General features: G+C 32.4%; 1 pseudogene; it reads left to right on the top strand.

The window, feature by feature from the left end:
- Positions 1-2,043: 2,043 nt before the first annotated feature.
- On the top strand, positions 2,044-24,472 carry LOC100924879 (annotated as a pseudogene).

The raw sequence follows: 24,472 nt of genomic DNA, 5'->3' as shown, positions 1-24,472 counted from the left end.
TACTCTACACATTTCCAAGATATTTATGGAGGAATGGCAATATGAAGAATAGCTGTGCTTTTTTCTGCTACCCTAGCACTTGGAATCTGTTTCAGAAACAAGATTTTTGAAGGCTAAGTGGACTGTTAGCTAACCTCGCAACAAAAGTATGCTTTTGTTTTTTTATTTTTTCCCTTAGGATGACCTTGGCTATGTGTGAAGAGATTAACCACTAAATTTTTTATAGAATGAAGAAAATTTTGATCACAATAACTCTCAAAGTTCATGTTGCTAATTGTAGAACGCTTGCCTTTTATAGCAGTGGAAGGAGCTCTTTTGCCAATGAAATAGCAAGTCCTTAAGGTACTAAGGGACTGAAGCAAAGCCATGTGTGTTCTGTCCTTGAAAACAGAGGCAGGGATGTGAGGGCTTGTACATTAAAACATATGGGCTGACAGCAGGAATTTAAAATAGGAGAAGGGAATCTGGTCTTAGAAACTTAAACAAAGAAAGTGGATGGAAGTCAGGACCTCTGTGAAGGCAAGCGCCAGGCAACCCAGATAAAATCATAGAAGAAAGAGGTTGATAAAGAGTTGCACAATGCACAATCTATTAAGTGTTTGATGTGTCTAAGGAAAGCTGAATAAATAGAATAAGGAATAACAGAATCAAGGTTGTGGATTATGGTAACGGATTTTTAGTCAGTCAATAAACATTTATTAGGTACCTACCATGTGCTATGTGCTGTGCAGTGCAATAGAGAAATAAAGAAAGGTAAAAATTCCTGCTCTCAAGGAGCTCAGTACAGTGGGGAAAACAACAAATAATTAGCTATATACAAACATGCTACATATAAGACAAATTGAAGATAATCAACAGAGAGACTAAAATTAATGGAAAACAGGAAATGATTCATGTAAAAGGTCAGATTTTTAAACAGAACTTGAAGGAAGCCAGGAGGTAGAAATGAGGAAGGAGAGAATTCCACATAAAGGAGGAAATATAGGTAAAAGTTCCCAGAATTAAGAGAGAGACTATGTTGTTGGAAAAACAAGTAGAATGCCAGTGTCACTAGATTGAAGAGTACATGAAGGGGACAGGAGAATGTGTAAGGTGGAAGAAGATTGAATTGAATGATAACTTTTATTTTTTATTTGTTATTATTTTATTATTTATTGCTTGAAATGGTGTGTCCTCAATAATACTTGCTAACCATGACTATAACACCAACATCTTTCAAAATATGAATAGTTTGGTTTTGATATTTAAGACTATCTGGCCCTTGAGATCCAGTTTATTTGACTTTTGGAATGTTTTTAAAAAATGTGTATAGAGATCAAAATATGGAGGATCAGAGAGGCTAGGCGAAGGGACTCATAAATTGGCAAATATTCTCACCATTAATGTAAACTCAGCTTAAGATATAAAGTTATGTGAGAGGCCCAGTATAATAGTTATCTCATTGGGTCCTCACAATCTCATTAAAACTACCTTATCTTATATTGCTGCCCTTCTTTGCTCTACATTTAAATCACTTGGACTACTCCATGTCCTTCATTTTAATTTTCCTCTCTTATTTCTTTTGTCATTCTGTCCTCTCCAATCCAGTGGCCATCTAAGTGGTACAGTATATAGATTTTTGGGTCTGGAGTCAAATAGTCATGAGTTAAAATCCAACCTCAGACACTAGTTATATAACCCTGGGCAAGTCATTTAACCCTGTCTGCCTCAGTTTCTTCATTTGTAAAATGAGCTAGAAAAAAATAGCAAGTCTTTCTAGTACCTTTGTTAAGAAAATCCAAAGGGGGTCATGAAGATGTGTTTTGATTGACTGAGCAACAACAACCTAACAATTCAATCCAATAAAAATGATTAAGCACATACTATGTGGCAGGCACTGTGCTAAGTGCAAGGGATACAATTAATTGTTATCATCATCATCATCATCATCATCATCATTATTGCCCTTAAGGGAGAGGGAGAGACAATAGACTAAATAAGGTTGGAAAGAAGTTTGATCTTGTGTCTTGTTCCATGAATTAAGAAACCAGGCAGAGCCAGAAGATGCAGAGTGCCGTGATCCCCAAAGTCCAGTTTCTGCCCTTTATAAAGGATGGCATTAAAGAGGAGTTTGATACTCTGCCTTCCATCCTTCCAGTCAGAGGCGAGTGTAGACTGAAAAAGGTGATATTAGTCAAGATTTGAGATAGCAACATGGTGATAAGATTATAGAAGAATCTTACCACTCTTCATACCCACTAAAATTCCTCTTTTAAACTAGGCATACATGCTACCAGATCCATAGAGCCTTTCCTGCCTGTCTTAGCTGTAAGTGACCTCTTCTTCCGTCTCAAATTTCTCAGAATATATAATTTAGATCTCTCCACTGAACTTACTTTCTTATATTATTGTATCTGTCACATAGAAAGTGGGAGGGACAACAAATGAGAGATAACATGCTATACTAATATCTTTATGATGTTTAAAAAAAAACTAGTATGTATGAGTGGATTTTTGTGGAAGATATGTGATAGGAGATGGACAGGAGTTTCATAGGATGAGCAGTAGTGGATACATTGTATTTTGCATATAATGGAAATAGCATTGAATCATAAGCATAAGTTGTATTCAAATCCCATTTTTCACATTGACTATCTGAGCAATTTGCAATTCATTTCAGTTCTTTGGGCTTATGACTTCTCAACAATGAAAGAAGTGGGGTGTATATTTGTTGTCTTTTACAATTTTCTCTCTGTACTTCCAAATCATGGATTCCTTCAAGCATTTACTTGATGCCTAACATAACTGCAAAGTGCATCCTAAATTCATACTGAATTGAATTCATTTCAGCTGAGGAATGAGGCAGGCTTTATTTATTTATCTGTCATTTGTTTATTTTTCCCATTCTTGGTGTTATTAATTGCTGTGAAGAAATGATAGCATAAATTGTTCCTATTTGCATCAGCAGTAAAGAATTTGGGATCCACTATGTGGGTATCAGAGGGTTAATTTTAAAACTACAAAAAACAAAGAAGAAACAAACAAAAACAACAAAAATTAGCATTAATAATATTCTAATATAGGCTTGGAAGAGGAAGCAGCAAGTTGGAGATGCTCCACTTATCTCTGACAGAGAACAAAAAGTATTTAGGAATTCCCTAATGTCAGTGATGACCACTGTACTCTGTTCAAAGCTTCCTGTAATTACAGGTTGTGTTAGGTCTGGATGCCACTGGCAAATATTTCTTCTCAAGCAGAGAAGTCCTACACTATGCCTTAATTAAATGAATAAAGTGCAGAGATCAATAAAAGGTAAGATTTGTTAGGATTAAGATGTTAAATGAGAGAATATCCAGGGAAGGGTTGAAGTACTCTCCATCTCTGAGCTGGTAAGAAGCCAGGAGCTTTTGAAACCATATGCTACATTTAATATTAGAAGTGGATTGGGGAAAGGAAGATCACTTTGAGTCCATGGAAAGGCTGTACAACTTTCTACCAGTTTGGTTGAACAGATGCTTTTAAAAGCTCTTACCAGCTCAGCCTTCACTAGGAGTAATTTCCAGCCAGGCAGGAGGTAAGAGCATTAATGCTGTTTCTCTCCCTTTGTCTGGGCACCCCTTGATGAGCCAATGCTAGAGAATGACCTGGAACATCCTCGAGAGGCCCCCGTGGAGTCTGCCTGGCAACAGCAGTTTTTTAACTAGGAGCTTGTTTCAGACTTGAACTAAATTCTAGTTGATTCTCTCTTCTTTATCTCTTGCTCACAACAATAAAGAGAACAATGACTTTGCATCCTGCTACAAAAGGAATATTTTCTTTACTATTAAATCATGAGCCAGAGATTTTCCACCTAAATAATAATCTATATGTATTTTTGACATTATGCTTAATTCAAAATAACAGATTAATAGTAATCAAACCATTTTTTTAAAAAAATCTAATACTGTTTCCCAAATGCTAGTTAACTCATTTTCGATAGTAGCTTCATGTATGAGAAGTTTTTATTCCTTCCCATTTTCTTGATACTGATAATATATTAAAAGTTTTTTTTAGGGAAGAGGGAAATCCACAATCAAAGAACAGAGGAAATCTGAGATCACAAAATATTTAATCTAGTCAGATTTTGAATAGATGAAAAGTTGAGATAATTAAATAGCAGAGAAATGTTCTAGATATTTTGCTAAATGTCTTATTCATAAAATCTCTTTTGGTCCTCACAACAACCCTGAGAAGGTTGGAGAGTAAATGCTGTTATTATGCAGATTTTACAGTTGAGGAAATGAAGGTAAATAGAGTTAAGTGACTCCCTCAAGGTTACAGAGCTACCAAAGTCTGAGAAGGGTTATGAAGTTACATTTTTCTGACACCAGGCCTTTTGTTTTATTTGCTATACCAGCTAGCTAATTCACAAGGTAACTTGATGTTAAAAGTCTTGGGACACCCAAAAGAACAACGTTTCAATCCACATAGCAACATGAACAATTAGCAACATGAACTTTGAGAGTTATTGTGATCAAAATTTTCTTCATTCTATAAAAAATATATTTGTTTCTATAACTCCTACCATTGACCTTATGCTGAGATTCTTTTTACCATTTCCAGATTTTTTGTTTGTTTGTTTGTTTGTTTTATGTAATTTTGGACAGCTTTTTGTTTCTGTAGTTTTCAGAGTTTTATAACATGTTTACATCATTCCACTGATGCTAACCATTTGTAAACACAAAGATGTCCTTGATCTGCTCTTTTACTTTTTTTCTCTTGCCAGTCATTGCCCTGCCTCTTCTCCCGTAGTGTAAAAGAAGGTATTGTTAAAGTAACAGCATTTTTAAATGACAACTCCATATAATCAATGCCAATCTACCTTGCTACAAGTATGTTTTGTTCAACTGGATTAGAAATATGAAGGGGATAGCTATAATAATTAAATAATTGTTCCAAAGTGGATTATATGGTATAGAAAAATAGAGTGGGTAGAAAAAAATTGTAAAGTTTGTTGAATTCAACATAGATAGATAGAATATAGATAGATAAATAGACAGACAGACAGAGTTTGTCTATGGCAGGCAATATGTTAATCACTGAGGGATAGAAATACAAATAAGCAAAACAATCCCTGTCCTTAGGGAGTTAGATTTTAACAGGAAAAATCAATAAGTAAAACTCAGCTAGAAAATATGGTAGAGACAACTTTATAGGGACAAGGTGACAGCTAATGAGGAAGACCAGTTTAGAAAGCTGTTATGAATGAAGGAAAATATTACTGGAGGTCCTTCTGAAATATTGGCCCAAGCAGTCTCTTACCAATCATGAGAATAAGTCCTCAGGATGAAATTATCTTCAGGGTATGAAAAAAGATGACAAAAAGGTGGAGGAGAAATCATGACAGTCACATTTTGAATGTATGGAAGCACAACTAGGGCTATGACAAGCAGAAATAGGAAAATGGTCTTCAAAGCAGAAAAATCTATGGTTACAAGATCAGCCAAGACTGAGCACAGCTATCTGACCATTAGTGAGGCTATATTTTATAGTGAAAAATAAAATTATCTTTAGAATCCATCACTATGCCTGCTTTTCCCTTTCTCTCCATGTTTGCATATCAAAGTAGGTAGCAACCAAACTAGAATTGTCACCTTCCTGTAAGAGACAAATATAAAAAAAATGATTATTAATGTTATTGTATAGACAAGCAACTTTAACATGGCAAATTTAAGCTTCCATCACTGTAGGCAGTCAGTTGTGGAATGATGCTTCCATCAATCAGTAAGTCAGCTTATATAGGTATTTCAATTCATTCTAGGGCATGACACAGCACTGTGTGCTGCCATATCTGCCTAGCTGCACTTTTCAATGCCAAAGTATTATCCTCAGTTTCACAAAGTTTGTGATTGTGATGGTGCACAAATAGAATATGAGCAATGGAAAATAAGGTAATGTTTATTCCAGATTTCCTTCCCCATCCATATGTTGATTAAGCTATTCAAAATCTTTAATTTCAACCAAGGATTTAGTCACAAAACGGAAATGTTTGTTAGCATTTCAGTCAATGTAATCTCTGCTAGAGGTATGATTAGGAAGCCTGTTCTGAACAAAAAAGCAAGGGAAAGTCAATCAGGAACATTTATCAAGTTTTCACTGCTGGTAGAGAAGATAATATTAAGTGCTAAGACTGAAAAGACCAGAAAAGCAAAAGGACCCTATTTTATGAGAAAAAATATATAGTTACAATTGCTAGAAACTGTTGCAAAAATAGTTGTGAAATAAATTTTGTTTGAAAAAGGTTAATTGTTTTTATCTCCAAAGAAAACATAGAAGGCATATTTTTAAAAATCTTATAAGGCAAATATTGCAATTTTTCTAAATGTGAAGTTTTCTTCTTTCTTGGCTTTTTGCTTCAGTATTCTCAGTTTCCTGATTCAAAGTCAACTAAAATAAAACAAAACAAAAACAAAAAGCAAAATCAAAAAGAAACCTAGTTTACCTATCTTTCAAAATACTGTTGTATTCTGTAAGTATCCAAAAAGTGGCCCTTCCCGTTGGAACTCAAGAAAAATGAAAAATTATATTTCTCACAAGCCCCATTACAGATATCTTCATTTATTGATTCTTAAGATTTTTTTTAAAGTTAGGAACATTAAAGTTTAATCTGATTTCAATTGAAGATGGAATGCTTAAGTAAAAAAGAAAGAACTATCTGATGTTGCTAATGCAAATTATATTTTTTAATTAAACAGAATAGATATATATTTTCCAATTTCTAACTCCAGGGCTTAAAAATAAAGTTTCAAAAAGTAAAAATAAATTGTTAAAGTGAAAATTAAAACCAAAAGAATAATAATTGATCACCAGTATACAATTCCTAACACTTCCTGAATTTTTGAAAATGATAAATCCATTTTAACAAGTATTGTATTAGAGAAGGCAAAGATTTGAAAAAAAAAAAACAGGGTAGCAAATGTAACAGATGCCATTTAAACTGCTTTAGGCTTAAGGCCTTAGAATTGTTTCCTTTAATGAAAAATATTTTTGAATTAATTCTACAACTATTTGGTTTGAAACCTAGCTCAATCAGTAACTGGTTGTATCCTCTAAGTATGAGACAACTTCCCAAAGAATCATTTTCTTCTACAAAATAAAGGGTTGCATTTAGATATGACCCCTAAAATCGCTTGTAGATCTATATTTAAAATCACCTCACCAGATTTTATGGGAGAAATGGTAATTTCATTTTTATCCATGAGGGAAATGCTTAATCTCTGTTCAGTGTCATTTGGAATTACGAGGTGGTAGGACTGGGAGAGTTCATGTAATATTGTAAATTTGTAAATTCATAAAAGAACTATATCTGAAAACAAGAGTGATACTTTCACCCTTTCTGGATCTATTCTTAAATCAATGATCATATATCTTATTATGATATTCTAACTGGTTGGTACAATATTGCTATTAATTGTAATGACTAATGATATATCAAATAAATTTCAATAAATTGTAAGTGGATTCATTCTCTCAGTGGTATAAAAAAAATTGAAGAATCAGCAGAAATCAAGGCAGGGAGACTCTCTACAAAGCTGGGCCACTGAAAGTTTAAAATGCAGGTGAAACACAACAGGTATTTTGGTGTCTTGCTTTTCTACGATGATCATTATTATATCTTAAAAAAAAAAGAATTGAATATCATTCATTTTTTTTATTCCAAGGCAAAGTCTTTGTAAATTTCTTGCAAATTTTATTATGATCATTTTTATAGGTTTTTGTACGGCTCTACCTAATTTAACTTCAGGCAAGACAACTTCCCTACTAGGTAGTACAGATGCAGATATATCGTACAGTGGATAGAACATGGGGCCTGGAGCTAGGAAGACCTGAGTTCAAATCCAAGCTCAGTTAGTTACTAGTGTATAATCTTGGACAAGACAGTTAAACTCTATTTGCCTCAATTTACTGAACTGGAAAATGGAAATGGTAATAGCAGACACATGGAAGGGTCATGAGGGTCAAATTAGATAAAAATTACAAAGTGCTTGACTATAGAACATGACACATTGTGTGTATATATTTCCTTCTTTTTTCAAGTTCTGCCTTTGTTTTCATTTACATATTTAAGCAACAATAACTTAAATTTTCTTAGAGCTTTATAATTTGCAAAATCTTTTCTCCTGCTATCATCTGTATCAGGTGATTAATTTTCTGTGAGTTAGAAAATGAAAATACAATTATCAGTTTTTTAACAAATATGAAATAAATTTCAGATCCATGAAGTAGCTTGTAAATTTCAGACCAGCATTCTAATAGTCTAATGGTTTTAAATCCAGTGATCTTTCTGGTATGCATGGTATGGGAAAGATGGCTCATTGAATCCGACAACATCAAATATTTTTGTTATTTGCTCAGGCACCATATCAGACATTTTCCCCATAGCATATAGTCATATCTTTGAGAGTGATGGTCATTTTACTCTCAGCATATAATATAATATTTTTTTTTTGTTTTCTGCTGTCTTTTTTTTCCTTTTTTTTATTGAAGCTTTTTTATTTTCAAAACATATGCAAGGATAATCTTTCAACACTGACTCTTGCAAAACCTTGTATTCCAGCTTTTCTCCCTTCCCCCATCCCCTCTCCTAGATAGCAAGTAATCTAATAATATAATAATTTTAATAGAATTATCTTTTTAATATGTTCATAAAACACTAAATGATTCTTTTATACAATGCTTAATGAGGAATAATAGGTACAGAAGATAGAGCCAACTTGGATCTAGAAAGACCTTACTTTAAGTGATACTAGAATATAATTGTAGTTAATAATATCACTGTTATTAAGATTCAAGCTTTAAGCTTTATGGACAATTCTCTAAGATTTAAGGTACAGTAGAACTGCTGATATTAATAAATGGATAAAATATTTTTATTGGACTAATTCACAAAGGAATTAGATGACAAGCATATACAGATGAAAAATAATAAAGATTTCAAATTATTAAAGTGATAAAACATTACAGGAATTTTAACACCATTAGACAATGATTATGTGTTTAAATAAATCAAAACAAAAGTAGTTGAAGATCAATTGAAAAGAAAGTGATTTAATACAATTCCAATTTGTGTTTTGTGATACAAAGTGCCATCCACATCCAGAAAGAGAACCATGAATATGGAATGTAGATTAAAGCATATATTTTTATCTTGTTGATTATTTGTTTGCTTTTTTCTTTTGCCATGTTTTCTAGTAAATATATTTATTTTTAGTACATATTACTTCATGAACCATGTTGGGAGAGAAAAATCAGAGCAAAAGAGAAAAAAACATGGGAGAAATAAAAATAGAGGAAAAAGATGTGAACATAGCATGTGCTGATTTACATTCAGTTTCCTTCTTTTTCTGGCTGCAAAAATAATTTTCTGATCAAAGTATTTTGGGATTGCTTTGGATCAATGAACTATTGAGCAGAACCAAGCCTTCCATAGTTGATCATTGCACATTCTTGCTTTTATTGTGTACAATGTATTCCTGGTTCTGCTTGTTTCACTCAGCATCAGTTCATATAAATCTTTCCAGGCTTTTCTATAATCAGTATTTCATCATTTTTTATAGAATGATAATATTCCATTACCTTCACATACCACAACTTGTTCAACCGTTCCCTAACCGATAGGTATCTATTCCTTTTCCACTTCTCTGCTACCACAAAAAGTGTTGCTACAAACATTTTTGCATATGTTCTTTTTTGTCCTTTATGATTTCCTTAGAACACAGATCTAGTAGTGGCACTGCTGAGTCAAAAGGTATGTACAGTTTTATAATATAGCTTATATTTCTATGTCTATTTGCCTTAATATTTTGGTGTCTTAGAAGTTAGTCTTATGAGTGATGAAAGCAGACAGTATGAACTTCTAAATATACTCTTTTCATGTTCTCCTGGCATTGTGTTGAATAAGTAGTGGGAAAAAGGTTCAGTTATGACATTAAATAGAATACAATAGACAGCAAGGAACATCACCCAGATGGACAAACAAGATATAGGAATGTAGGAATTTAATTCAGCTCCTAGTCAATATTATAAAATCAAATTAAAGAAAACATCAAACAAATTGAAAGAAATGTAGAGAAATTTAGATTTAACATAAAGAAAATGAACAAGATTGAATTCTTAATGAGGTAATAGTCTCCTCTTACTGGATATATTTAAAAGTTATTTTGCAGATATATACATGTTTTAAATATATTTCCGTATTTGTTATGTTTCACTAGAAAAATCAGATTAAAAGGGGAAAAAACAAGAAAGAAAAAGCAAACAAAGAAATATAATGGTGAAAATGCTGAGCTTTAACCTACATTCAGTTCCCATAGTTATCTCTTTGTATGTGGATGATGTTTTATATACCATTCTTATGGGAACTATCTTGAATCACCACATTGCTAAAGAGAGTTAAGTCTCTCATCATTGATTATTACACAAACGTGATGTTACTGAGTATTTTGTTCTCCTGGTTCCACTCACTTTGCTCAGAATCAGCTCATGTAAGTTTTTCAAGTTTTTTTGAAATTAGCCTACTCATCATTTATTATAAAGCAATAATATACCATTAATTTCAAATGCCAAAATTTATTCAGTCATTCCACAGTTGATAGACATGCCCTTGATTTCCAATTCATTGACACTACAAAAAGAGCTACAACAAATATTTTTGCATATTTGGACCCTATTCTTTTTGTTTGTTTGTTTGTTTCTTTTGTTTTGTTTATTTATTTTTATTTTTTGTTTATTTTGACACACATTGCTTTATGAATCATGTTGGGAGAGAAAAAAAATTAGAGAAAAAGGGAAAAAGCATGGGAGGAAACATGAACATAGCATGTGTTCATTTACATTCAATTTCCTTAGTTCTTTTTCTGGAGGCAGATATCATTTTCTGTCCAAAGTCTATTGGGATTGCTTTGAATCAATGAAATACCGTGAAGAACCAAGTCTTTCATAGTTGATCATCACACATTCTTTCTGTTATTGCATACAATGTATTCCTAGTTCTGCTTGTTTTATTCAGCATCACTTCATGTAAATCTTTCCAGACCTTTCTATAATCAGATAGTTCATCATTGTTAATAGAACAATAATATTTCATTAACTTCATGTACTGGAACGTATTTAGCCATTCCCCAATTGATAGGCATCTACTTATTTTCCAATCCATTGCTACCACAAAAAGAGGTACTACAAATTTTTGCACATGTTGGTTTTTTTCCCCTTCTTTATGAGTTCCTTGGGATACATACCCAGTAATGGCACTACTGGATTAAAGAGTATCCACAGTTTTATAGCCCTTTGGTCATAATTTCAGATTACTCTACAGAATGATTGAGTCAATTCAAAATTCCCCCAACAATGCAGTAGTATTCCAGTTTTCCCATATCTGCTCCAATAAATATCATTATCTTTTTTTGTCATGTTAGCCAATCTTACAGGTGTGAGATGTTATCTTAGAGTTGTTTCAATTTGCATTTCTCTAATTTTTATAGACCTATAGATGACTTCAATGTCATCATCTGAAAATTATATTTTCTTATCTTTTGACCATTTATCAATTGGGGAATGACTTGTATTCTTATAAATTTGAAACAGTTCCTTATATATATTTTAGAAATGATACCTTTATCAGAAATACTGGCAGTAAAATTCACCCCCCCCCATATTTTTAGTTTCCTTTTAATCTTGTTTTGTTTTGTTTATGCAAAACTTCTTTAGTTTAATGTAATCAAAGTTGTCCATTTTATCTTTCATAATGTGCTCTAGTTTTTCTTTGGTCATAAATTCCTCCTTACTTCAAAGATCTGATAGGTTCTCTTATTTGTTTATGATATCATCCTTTGTATCTAAATCATGTATCCATTTTGACTTTATTTTTGTATGATGTATGAGATGTACATCTATGCTGAGTTTCTGACATATTATTTTCCAGATTTCCCAACAATTTTTTTCAAGTAGTGAGTTCTTTTTCCAGAATCTGAAGTTTGGGGGTTTCTCAAATATTAAATTGCTATAGGTTTTGCTTCTTATATCATGCATATTTAATCTATTCCACTGATTCACCACTCTATTTCTTAGCCAGCAACAAATGGTTTTGATTACTGTTTAATATATATATTTTTACATATAATTTATAGGGCCAGCTAGATGGAGCAGTGAATAGAGTACCTGCCCTGAAGTCAGGACTTAGTTCAAATCTGATGTTAGACACTTAACACTTCCTAGCTGTGTGACCCTGGGCAAGTCACTTAACCTCAATTGCCTCAGCAAAACAAACAAATAAACAAATCAAGAAAGAAAGATAATAGTTTATACTAGGAATGCAGGACTGATTACTATCAGGAAAACTCTTGGCATAATTGACCTTATCAATAATAAAACTAAAACAAATCATATGATTATCTCAATAACATTTCAAAAACATTTGCCAAAATACTTACCCTTTCCTAACAACACTAGAGAGCATAGTAATAGAGTTTTCCTCAAAATGATAAGTAGCATCTATCTAAAAGCATCAGCACACATTATATGCAATAGGGAGAAGCTAGACGCCTCCCCAGTAAGAACAGGGGTGAAGTAAATATGCCCATTGTTACCACTATTATTCAAAATTGGACTAGAAATGTTAGCTTTATCAATAAGAGAAAAAAAGAAATTGAAGGAATTAGAATAGGCAATGAGGACAAAAAACTATCAGTCTTTGCAGATAATATGATGGTATAATTAGAGAATCCTAGAGAATCAATCATAAAACTACTTGAAACAATATTAACAAAGTTGAAAGACATAAAATAAACCCACTTAAATCACTGGCATTTCTGTATTATCAGCAAAGTCCCAGCAGCAAGAGATAGAAAGAGAAATCCTGTTTTAAATTATTGTAGACAATACAAAATATTTTACATTTTACCTTCCAAAACATACCCAGGAACTATATGAACACAATTACAAAATACTTTTCACACAAATAAAATCAGATCTAAATATCTGGAAAAACATCAATAGCTTATGGATAGGCTGAGCTAGTATAATGAAAATGACAATTCTCCCTAAATTAGTCTACTTATCTAGTGCCATCCCAATGAAAATGCCAAAAATTACTTTATAGAGGTAGAAAAGAAAACCCAAAAATCATATGGAAGAATATCAAGGGAATTAGTAAAAAAAAATGCAAAAAACCCTTACCTATCTATACCAGACTTAGAATTATATTTTAAAGCAGTAGTTAAGAAAACCATTTGGTACTGGCAAAAGAAATACTATGGTGGGTCAGTGTAATAGGTTAAGTATACAAGAAACAATAGTCAATGATTACAGTAATCTACTATTTGATATAACCAAAAAATCCAGCTTTTGAAATAAGAACTCAATATGTGAAAAAATTCTTAGGGAAATTGGAATGCAATATGGCTAAAACTAGCCATAGCCCATTATAACAAGAAAAGGTCAAAATGCATTCAAGATTTGGATATAAAGGGTAATGCTATAAGCAAATTAGAAGAACAAGAAATAGAAAAGGGAGCAAATGACGGCTAAAGAAGAATTAGAGAACATTACAAAATGCAAAATGGATCATTTTGATTATGTTAAATTAAAAAGGTTTTGTCCAAACAAAGCCAATGCTGCCAAGATTAAAAGGGAAGCAGAAAATTGTGGGAGAAGTTATTTTAGAGCTTTTGCTTTTGATAGAAGCCTAACTTCTAAACTTTGTAGAGAACTGAGTCAAATTTATATTTTAAAGTTTTTCCTTTTCAAAACATATTAATAGATACCTTGCAAAGCTCGCTTCCCCCCACTTCCTCCTCTATTGCAAGTTATGCTATATCTGTTAAATATGTGAAATTCGTCTATACTTATTTCCACAGTTATTATCCTGCACAAGAAAAATCAGATGAAAAAAATGAGAAAGAAAACAAAATACAAATAAACAACAACAAAAATAGAAAATACTATGTTGTGATCCACACTTAGTGCTCACATTCTTCTCTGGGTGCCAGTGGTCCTCTCCATTAGCCATTGGAACTGGCCTGAATCATCTTGCTTTTGAAAAGGGCAACATTCATTAGAACTGATCATTATATAATCTTGTTACTTTGTACAATGTTCTCTGAGTTTTACTCACTTCACTTAACAGCAGTTCGTGTAAGTTTCTCCAGGCTTCTCTGAAATCATTCTGCTGATCATTTCCTATAAAACAATAATATTCCATAATAGTCATATAGCATATATTCATATTATTCAGCCATTTTCCACTAATGGACATACATTCAGTTTCCAGTTCCTTGCCACTACAAAAATGATTGCTACATTTTTGTACAAGTGAATTCTTTTCCTTTTTTTATAATCTCTTTGGGATATAGACCCAGTAAAGAAAGTGCTGGGTCAAAGTATGCACAGTTTTATAGCCCTTCGGGCAAAGTTCTATATTGCTCTCCAGAATGGTTGAATCAGTTTTCAAATCCACCAACAATGTATTACTGTACCAGTTTTCCTGCATCCTCTCCAACATTCATTATTATATTTTCCTACCATATTAACCAATCTGAGGACTATGTAGTAGTATTCTCAGAGTTGTCTTAATTTGCATTTCTCTGACCAATAGTGATTTAGAGAATTCTTTCTTATGACTAGAAACAGGTTTAAATTTCTATACCTGAAAACTGTCTGTTTATAATCCTTGATAGTTTATCGTTTGGAGAATGTCTTGAATTCTTATAAATTTGAGCCAATTCTCTATATGTTTTACAAATGAAGCATTTATCAGAATCCTTGAATGTCATTTTCTCTCCCCATTTACTGCATTCCTTCTAATCTTATCTGCATTGTTTTTATTTGTCCAAAAACTTATGAGCTTAATATAATCAAAAAGATCTATTTTCATTCCATAATGTACTTCTTTAGCCACAAATTCCTTCTTTTCCCACAGATCTGAGTAGACTATTTTTTTTTTGTTTTTCTAATTTGCTCATAGTATTAGTGAATCAACTTTATAAGAATACAAGTCATTCCCCAATTGATAGTCAAATGATATGAACAGATAAATTTCAGATGAATAAATTAAAGTAATTTCTAGTCATATGAAAAAATGCTCTAAATTACTATTGATTAGAAATAAATAATACAATAATAAAATAATACAACATGACATAATAGGATTTATACCAGGAATGCAGGGCTGATTCATTTTTAGGGAAAATATTAGCATGATTAACATATCAATAACAAGACTAAGAGAAATCACATGATTACATAACATATGCAGAAAGAGCATTTGACAAAATTCGATACCCATTTACAATAAAAATACTAGAGAGCTGAGGAATAAATGGAGTTTTCCATAAATTGTTAAGTAGCATCTATCTAAAACCATCAGCAAGCATCATACGTAATGAGAATAAAATAGAAGCATTTCTATTAAGATCAAGAGTGAAACAGGGTTGTCCACTATCACCATTACTATTCAATATTGTATTAGACATTTTAGCTTTAAATATGGAACTATGCCCAAAGGACTGTGGATACGCTTTGATCCAGCAGTGTCTCTACTGGACCTGTATCTCAAAGAAATCATAAGAAACAGAAAAGGACATACACTTGCAAAAATGTTTTGTAGTGGCAAACAATTGTAAACTGAGTAGATGGCCATCATTTGGAGAATGGCTGAATAAGTTATGGTATATGAACATTATGTTGTATTATTTTTATAAGAAATTATCAGCAGGATTATTTCAGAAAGTTCTGGAGAAACTTACATGAACTGGTGTTGTGAAGTGAGAAGAACCAAGAAAACATGGTACATAGCAACATTATGATTATATGATCTTGTGATGGAAAGAGCCACGTGCATTCAAGTGGATACATACACACATATGCATTTATATACATATATTTTAAAGTTTTCCAAAAGAAAATACCACAAATAAATCATATAAGTATATAAAAAGGAATATAGAAGATTCATTGATTCAACACTTTAGATGTAGATCTACTAATAGTACCTTATTATATTATGATTTTAAGGAAAAGTAACCATCCATTTTCTTCACCTAGTACTTAAATTTAACTAGTTGAATGAACACAAAATAAAATTGTTTTTACTAAGACAAAACAGGAATTCATAGAGATTTTAATCTTTTAATTTGTTTTTGGTAGGAGAAAGTCTTGACTTGTTTTTGTATCACTCAGCTGGACAAAAAAAAAGAGTGCCCTTTACCACAAATTAAAATTGCACAAACCATAAAAACACTAGCATATATATAAGTTATATCTGTGGATATATATTTGTGTATATTCTTATCTTAGTTTCTAAAGCAAGTAAGTGGAATCATATATCAGAAGCTGGAAGTGATTACCTCATTTTAAAGATAATGAAATTGAGGTCCAGAGAGATTATTATATGTTCAAGATCACAAAGTGACAAAGATAATATTTTACTGAATCACCATTTCAGAAGCATTCTTGGTCATGGTTTATCTCATTTCAACTTCAGCAGAGTCCATCATTACCATGCTAGCAGTATTGCTCCTTCAAAGGAATTTTTTACTTTTTCTCCCTAGATTATGTTCCAATTTTTAGAGAGGAAAGCAATCTTAGGCAACTAGTGAACTAGTACAGATTTGGAGGTATGATATCAAACAAGAAATATTCTTCTTAGCAGGATCAAGAATAACTATATGTGGTGTCAATATTAAAAACTGTGTTTAGAACACCAGTGATCAGTAACACAAATGAAATAGAGAGAGTAAATTCTTTAATAAAGGCTAAATTGATTCTTCATTCCAAAGGAAAAAAACACACAGTAGATATTTCTGTACTAAATGAGTTTAGCCAGAATTTGATGCTCCAGAATTCCAGGACCTATTTGAAAACTGATGTTGTCATTCCCCAGTTATTTTTTTATTTAAAACTCAGCAATGGGTGCATACTTCTTTGGATTAACCTTTTTATCTACCTATTTGCAACAAATCAGAAAACTGCCATTTCTGACATCTTCCTTTATTTTCTTCCTTTCTTAATTTTATTAACTCTTCTTTTCTTATACAAATGATTAAGTGGAAGTATTCAAAGCATGGGAGATTCCTTTTATTTTGGAAGACTTTGTCAAAAATATGGAATGAAATCATTTTGTTTTATTTGCCTTCCTCAACTCTCTAATTCTACTTCCTGATTAAAAATTTTAGAGCATTATGTTTGTTAGCAGTTTGATGCATATATCAGAAATAAAAAATCTACTCTGATAATCTCCAAACAGTTCCATTCTTTATAAAGACATTTGTTTAAAATCAATGATTAATAACTAGTATGTATTAAAACCTATATCAAATGATATATAGATGAGTGGATACTATAGATTTTAAATTCTTAGTTCCTTCTTCATCTCTTATCCAGAAATATTCTCAGGATGGTAACCTAGGAAAGTCAACAATCACAGGAAGAAGTTGTTTTGCTTTCTTTCAAAATAATCCCTTTTTTTAATGTCTGTAGAAAGCTCTCTGGATTCAATGGCAGATACAATAAAATGACAAAAGATAAAGAACCTAGTGAAATGTGAGAACTTTATTTTCTTGATTTACCATCAAGGAAATATTTCACATTAAAAGTAGAGGAATTCTTCTTGCTATTTGGTTAAGGGAAATTGTTCACACTGTCAAATAACCATGATGTGTGAGTGTTCTTTGGCTTGACAGGGATTATTTTTTAGAAATTTCACAGTGCCTGGTTAATTCCTACAATTGATTGGACAGAAGATAGAAAAGAGGATTTTGATAAATGTCTACATCTAAGAATGAAACTTTACATATTCTTAGGACCTACTAACTCAGATTGTCTTTCTCTCTTTTTTTAAACTATCAAGTTCTGTAGAGAACCATTGTTAATGATTTTTCAAGAAATAATTTTGGAGATTTACCAGAGTTAAAAAGCATTATTTATATGAAAAATTTTGAGCTCACATTTTTATTTCTTTGACAATTGATCTTTTCTCCCTTTAGGAGTATATATATTCAAGTGATATTCAGTTTTCCATAGTTTGGGTCAAAGAGCATTTACTCTGAGGAAATAAGATATCTTATACTCTATTGATAACTTAATGCAATGATGCGATGAAATAAAAAAAAATTGCCTTCTCTTTTTTAATAATCAACCACATGAGAAATGCATGCAGATCTACTCTGCAATTTAGACTTTGCAGGTGTTGAAATCTTTATTTCATAAGCTACAAATCGGCTTAGACATATTTAGTAATTACTGTGTTAATACAGAGTAATTGCACAGCTAGTTCTTTCTTACAAATTATATGGTAGTTACACTTGGAATTACCATAAAAATAAAGAACTTATAGTTGCAAATAAATGATTGCCTTATAATTACAAAATAATTACATAGTTATTTGGGCCTGGAAAGATAAAGCATTGTATAAAATTTGTATACTTGGCCATTGGAGTTTTCGAGGTTCAGAGTATCAGGTCTTTGAAAAATTTCCCTGAGTACTTTTGAAAATTCTTAAAAACTTTTACTCCTGGGGCAGTAGCCTTAGGCAATAGCCTTTCTCATTAAATAGCCATTTGCAGTGACCCCAAGTTATTCCTCTGTGAAAATTAAGCTGGTAATTGCAATAGAATTGTTTTGCCTGCTCACCCTGTGGAGACCTGCTTGGCAATGTAATTCGAGGAGAAACTGCTTTTTAAAAAGGATGTTTTCCCATTCCCATGGTTCATATTCATTTTGGCAACAAGGAATTAGACCAGTATAATAATAAGTTATGTAATGTTTCCAGAGATTTGGAAGGCTTGTCCTCAGGATTTTAGCTTAATATAATATTATTTGTAAAATATAATTTCAAAGAAATTTTGATTGTGTCAGAAATGGAATCATATCCTTTGGAATCATATATGAAAATACAATATTTGAATAAGATTTTATCTTGCCACTTCAATTTCTTTTGATTTTTGAAATTATATTTGTAGGGAATGGAGATGATTTTCCTATTGAGAAACTTTCTTTTATTTCTTCTATTGAAACTATTATAAAAATAATTACTATTTGATACCTTGGAATTTTCCCCAATAAAAATTTTAATGATTATTTTCATATTCACTCATCACTTATGATTGCATCTGAACAACAACAAAAAAGAATTTTTAAAATCTTAATTATAAACTACCTTTGATCTCTAATTGAAATAAATTATGCAATTATGAAATACATTGGATATTGAGAGATTTTACAAATTGAAATATCCAAAAGGAAAATAAATGAATGTTATATTATAGTCTTTATTTGCCTTTTTCTAAAAATCTTTCTACTATTAAAAAATCCACTCCTGTTAATTTTTATTGAAAATGGGAATTTTTGTGTTTGACTCGCCTTTTTTTCTGTTATTCATTTATCAGACAACGATAGGATTCACATTGTAACAAATTAGTTAGGAATTTTTTGTAGATTCTTTGGATTCAACTTTATTATAAGTTCCCTTTGAGATAATTTTAAATTCATTTGGGAGACATGTAAAGAGCAGAGAGGCCTAAACAAATAAGACAAAAAAGTGCTTCTTTTTTAATATCTAAAATGTGATTTAGGGTCATAACATTTTAATAGATATGACAAGTAGTATTATGAGATATCATTTCTTTATTTTCTAATTCCTGCCACTCAATCATGGATATTATGATTTATTTTTGAAACTGCATTTTATGGTAGGGAAGAAAGAATACATGGTTCAGAGGTATTACATATAATTGAAAAGAAAGCATATTGCTCAAAGAGGGCTATTTTCTGGTTGTCAGAGCAGAATCACTGTTTTGTATATAAAAAAAAACAAATTTATGCTTCAGATTTCCCTGTAATAGACATCTTGCTGAAATGCTACAATAGGATTCAAATGTAGAGGGAAGTAAGCATATGAAAGACAGACTATGCTGTGTGAAGATGCTATTGGAGAGACTATGAATTTGTCCATGTTGTTGTTCTTCAGTTTAAAATATGTCACCATTGTTCGGTGTATTATTCGGTGTGTGAATGAAAAGGGCAGTGCAAAACTGACTACTTCTTCCACAAAGGGCATGAGTGCACACTGCTCTTTGATTAATGTCTAAAGTTGCTATTTTGAAGTGCCTCTTGCTATGTGTAAATAGGTCCAGAGATTTTGCTTGAAAATTTACCTTATTCCTGAGCTCAAAGAGCTCATAGAATATAGATCAAAGCAAATTCAAGCTAGAAGAAGCCTTTGAGATTGTCTAATTTCAACTTGTCTTTTTTAACAGACATGTAAACTGAGGTCTAAAAAAATAGAATGACTTTCCTCAAATCACACTGAGGATTCAGTAACATGCCAAGTTCCATATTGTTAGTCAGTGTTGCAAAAGTTGCTATATATATTTAATCTCTTTTGTCACTAATTCTACTCATATTCAGAATCTGAGGGAGAGGCAGAAAGAAGGGGAAAAACAATGATTAGACATTTATTACATGCTCATAATTTATGATATTAGAAATAGTTCAGTGTTGTATGTTGTATGATGAAGTGCAAATGGTACCTAAAATGAAGCTGGCAAAAATAATTTGAATTTGACCAGGTATATATATACAAACACCTCACAAACAGAGGTCATGTGTGCACATAAACATATTTGCACAAGTTATGCTACAGACAACATGATTTTGGAGATGCTACAAGACCAGTCTATAGAGAAATATCAGAGGGAAAGGTATCACTATATTGGAGAAATGGAGAATTATTACTTTTTAAAGGGTCACTAAGAAAACCTCAATCAAGAAACCTATAAATAAGCATTTTAAAAACAGAGATTTGAGGGGAAATAGAATGAATTCTAAACAAAGAATTATGACACAGAGATGATAGGTGGGAAACAAATTGTGAAGAAAAGATAATGTCAGTTTAATTCAAGCTAAGATATATGAGGGAGTATAGGAATTAGTTTATATTCATGTTGTAAAAGGGTTTAAAAATGTTAGGAATTCCATGAAGTCCAAGACTACACAAAAACTCTTTCAGAATTTTGTGGAAGCATAAAATTGAGATAAAATTAGGGTAAGTAAAAGGCAAAATTCAATTTAAAAAACCAGGATCATAGTAAGAAACAGAAAGAGAACAATGCCCTGGGATTCCATATACCTCTGTGTCAGAAGATAGGGCCAGAATAACATCCAAACCTTGGGCAAGGTTTCACAAGAGACCCATCTGATGGAGAAGTCAAGGCCAAATTAGGGCCCACTTAGGATGAAGTGAGAGTCCTATCAAAGACCATCCCATCGCTAGTAGGAGATAGGGCCAAATCAGCCTCATGACAGACTGTGCCTAAACCATAGCAGAAAATAAGACCAGAGATTCTTTTTTTTTTAATAGCCTTTTATTTACAGGATATATACATGGGTAACTTTACAGCATTAACAATTGCCAAACCTCTTGTTCCAATTTTTCACCTCTTACCCCCCCACCCCCTCCCCTAGATGACAGGATGACCAGTAGATGTTAAATATATTAAAATATAACTTAGATACACAATAACTATACATGACTAAAATGTTATTTTGCTGTACAAAAAGAATCAGACTCTGAAATATTGTACAATTAGCTTGTGAAGGAAATCAAAAATGCAGGTGTGCATAAATATAGGGATTGGGAATTCAATGTAATGGTTTCTAGTCATCTCCCAGAGTTCTTTTTCTGGGCATAGCTAGTTCAGTTCATTACTGCTCCATTAGAAATGATTTGGTTGATCTCGTTGCTGAGGATGGCCTGGTCCATCAGAACTGGTCATCATATAGTATTGTTGTTGAAGACCAGAAATTCTTGAAAAATTCAGGATTGCCAGATTTAAGCAGGGGCTGTCCATACCATTCAGGGTTCTAGGAATTGAGTTTGCCTCAAATATTAATCCCAAATCCAAAATTGAGGCTCAAGATATGAAACAACAGATTAACATGTCAAACATAATTCAAAAATATTTTGGGTTGAAATGAGACTAATGGGGAAAACCTTAAGAAAAAAATAACGACACAAGTCTTGTGACACAAATCTCAAGAGATAATATCTTGGTTGTCGCAATTATAATACCTGGGAGTACCTCAAACAAGGCATACATGATGGAATAATTCCTAGGGAGGTATAAATGGCAGTTGAATGAATAATTTACTGAGAATTGCATTCCTAAAATTTAAAATAAGCCAAAAAGATAAACACCAAAAGAGAACCAAGACAACAAGAAATGTTAAAATTAAAAAAGAGAAATTTTATGTTCAGAAGAATGACCAAGAAAGTAAGGCAAAGAAAATTAATCCAATCATAATTGATTTAAATTATGACAAATAAACAAATAATGCTTAGATACCATATTAATAGTCATGGAATTGTCCATAATTCCTAGAACCAGAGGACAAAGGAACCACAGAAAGAATCCTTCAGGCACCTCTTAAAAGAAACTACCTAGTTGAAAACTCCTTGAGGTGTTACAGGAAAAGTCTGGAAAAAAAGGGATGTTTGTATATATATACCTGGTCAAAAATTTTTTTTGACTTTGAGCTTTCAAGTCAAAAAAAATCTGTAAATGGCAAAAAAGCAAGAATTCAAGTACCAAGAAACTATACTTGGGATAGCACAAGACATAAGGGCTACTTTCTTTTGTCAGTCAGTTACTCAATAAGCACTTAATATATAACTTCTATGTGGCAGGTATCATGCTAAATACTGTAAATACAAAGAAAGACAAAAACTCCATCATTAACAAACTTGCAAACTGATTGGGGTAGGTAATATGCACACAACTATTATAAACAAATTTTCAATGAGACAAATAGAAAATGATTTAAAAAGGAAAGTCTCTAGAATTAAGATGGACTGGGATGGATTTTTATCAGTCTCCAGGGAAGAAAGGGAAGTCAGGAAGTACAGCTGAGTAGGAGAGAATTTCAGGCATATGGAACAGCTCTGAAAATACTCACAGTTGAGAGAATTGGCAGATAGAGTATTTCATTCTTGAAACAGCAATTAGATCAGTGTCATTGTATCAAAGATCATATAGCAACTGTAAGGTATAAGGATACATAAAAGCGATAGTCAGTGAATGCCAGAGTATTTTATACTTGTTGTGGAGGTGTTAGGAAGCTACTGGTATTTATTGAATAGGGGATTGGCATGATCCAACTGGTACTTTAGGAAAATCAATTTAGTGGGTAAATCAAGAATGGACAGGAGTGAAGAGACACTTTGAGGCAGGCAGACCCATGAGCAGTGTATTGCAATAATCAAAGCATGAGAAGATGATGGCTTAAATCAAAGTGATAGAGTGTCAGAAAAGAGGAGGAACAATTGACACCTGTTTAAAAAGTGAAATTAACAGTACTTGGTAAATCATTAGAAATAAGGCCATGGGTAGTAGTGGCCAAACCTTATGAGAGCTGGAGAGGGGCACAGAAGTATATTAGAGACTGAGAGGCAGAAGGTTAGCATCTCACATGCAGTCATCTATCTGTTAGTGCCTTTGGGGTCAGCACCATGAAGGCCTCCAGTAGTCAGGCATTGGCAACAGGCCAAGACAAAAGAACCTTTATTGAGTTGAGAAATATCTGTCATAGATATCGAATGACCTAACTTCTCATCAAAATATACTAAGCACCATTCAAATGTTTATATGCAAAGATCAACTGTCACATCTACTTCTCTAAGGCTCTCCAGAGAAAAGAAAGGATGTTCACTATCCTGGCTTGAAGCAAACAACTTTACAAAGACAAAGCGTTTAACTCATTGTTCTTGGAGCTGAAGGCTTCTGAAGACTGAGGGATAGATACTGTATGAATACCATTCCTTAGCTCTGCCAACACAGGACAATATTTAGGAAAAGTTTTAAACTTGCAATATTCGATGAGGTAGATGCCATGACATAGGATGCTCAGAATGTCTTAAAAAAAGTGACTGAGAAATTTACAGAGAATAACAGGCTTTGCCTCATCTGTAGTTATCTGTCAAAGATCATTCCTTCCCTGCAGTCTCTATGTAGCCCCTTGATTCCTAAGCTGATGCTTTCTTGTCTGTATGATGGAATGAAAGGACTTTTCTCTAGTGGTGATATGCAAAGATGCATGGATATTTTGCAGAGAATAAATATAGATTTTGGTAAAGTGTCGAACAAGACTGTGTATACTGCACAGAATATTCACTCAAGTCTGCCATCTCCAACATTCTTCATTGGATATCGAACCAGAGCTTTACTATAGTCTACAGGAATATCATAGAACTGAAAACTTGAAGAATTGGCAATGAATGATATTTTGAGAGAGATGCATTTATTTGTATATTGAGTTGACTTTCTACCTCTAATACAAATATATTTGCTCATCAAAATGGCAGGCATTGAGCAAACTTGATATTGGCAAATGGGAGAAAAGTCAGCTAAGTTCCCTCAGTGTTGCTTTTAAAGTCACCTGAGATTTAATTTCAGCAGAAGCCTGA

The sequence above is a fragment of the Sarcophilus harrisii genome, chromosome 1 (genome assembly GCF_902635505.1).
Source record: "Sarcophilus harrisii chromosome 1, mSarHar1.11, whole genome shotgun sequence".
In the NCBI taxonomy this organism is placed as follows: Eukaryota; Metazoa; Chordata; class Mammalia; order Dasyuromorphia; family Dasyuridae; genus Sarcophilus; species Sarcophilus harrisii.
This window is presented reverse-complemented; position numbering and strand designations above follow the sequence as displayed.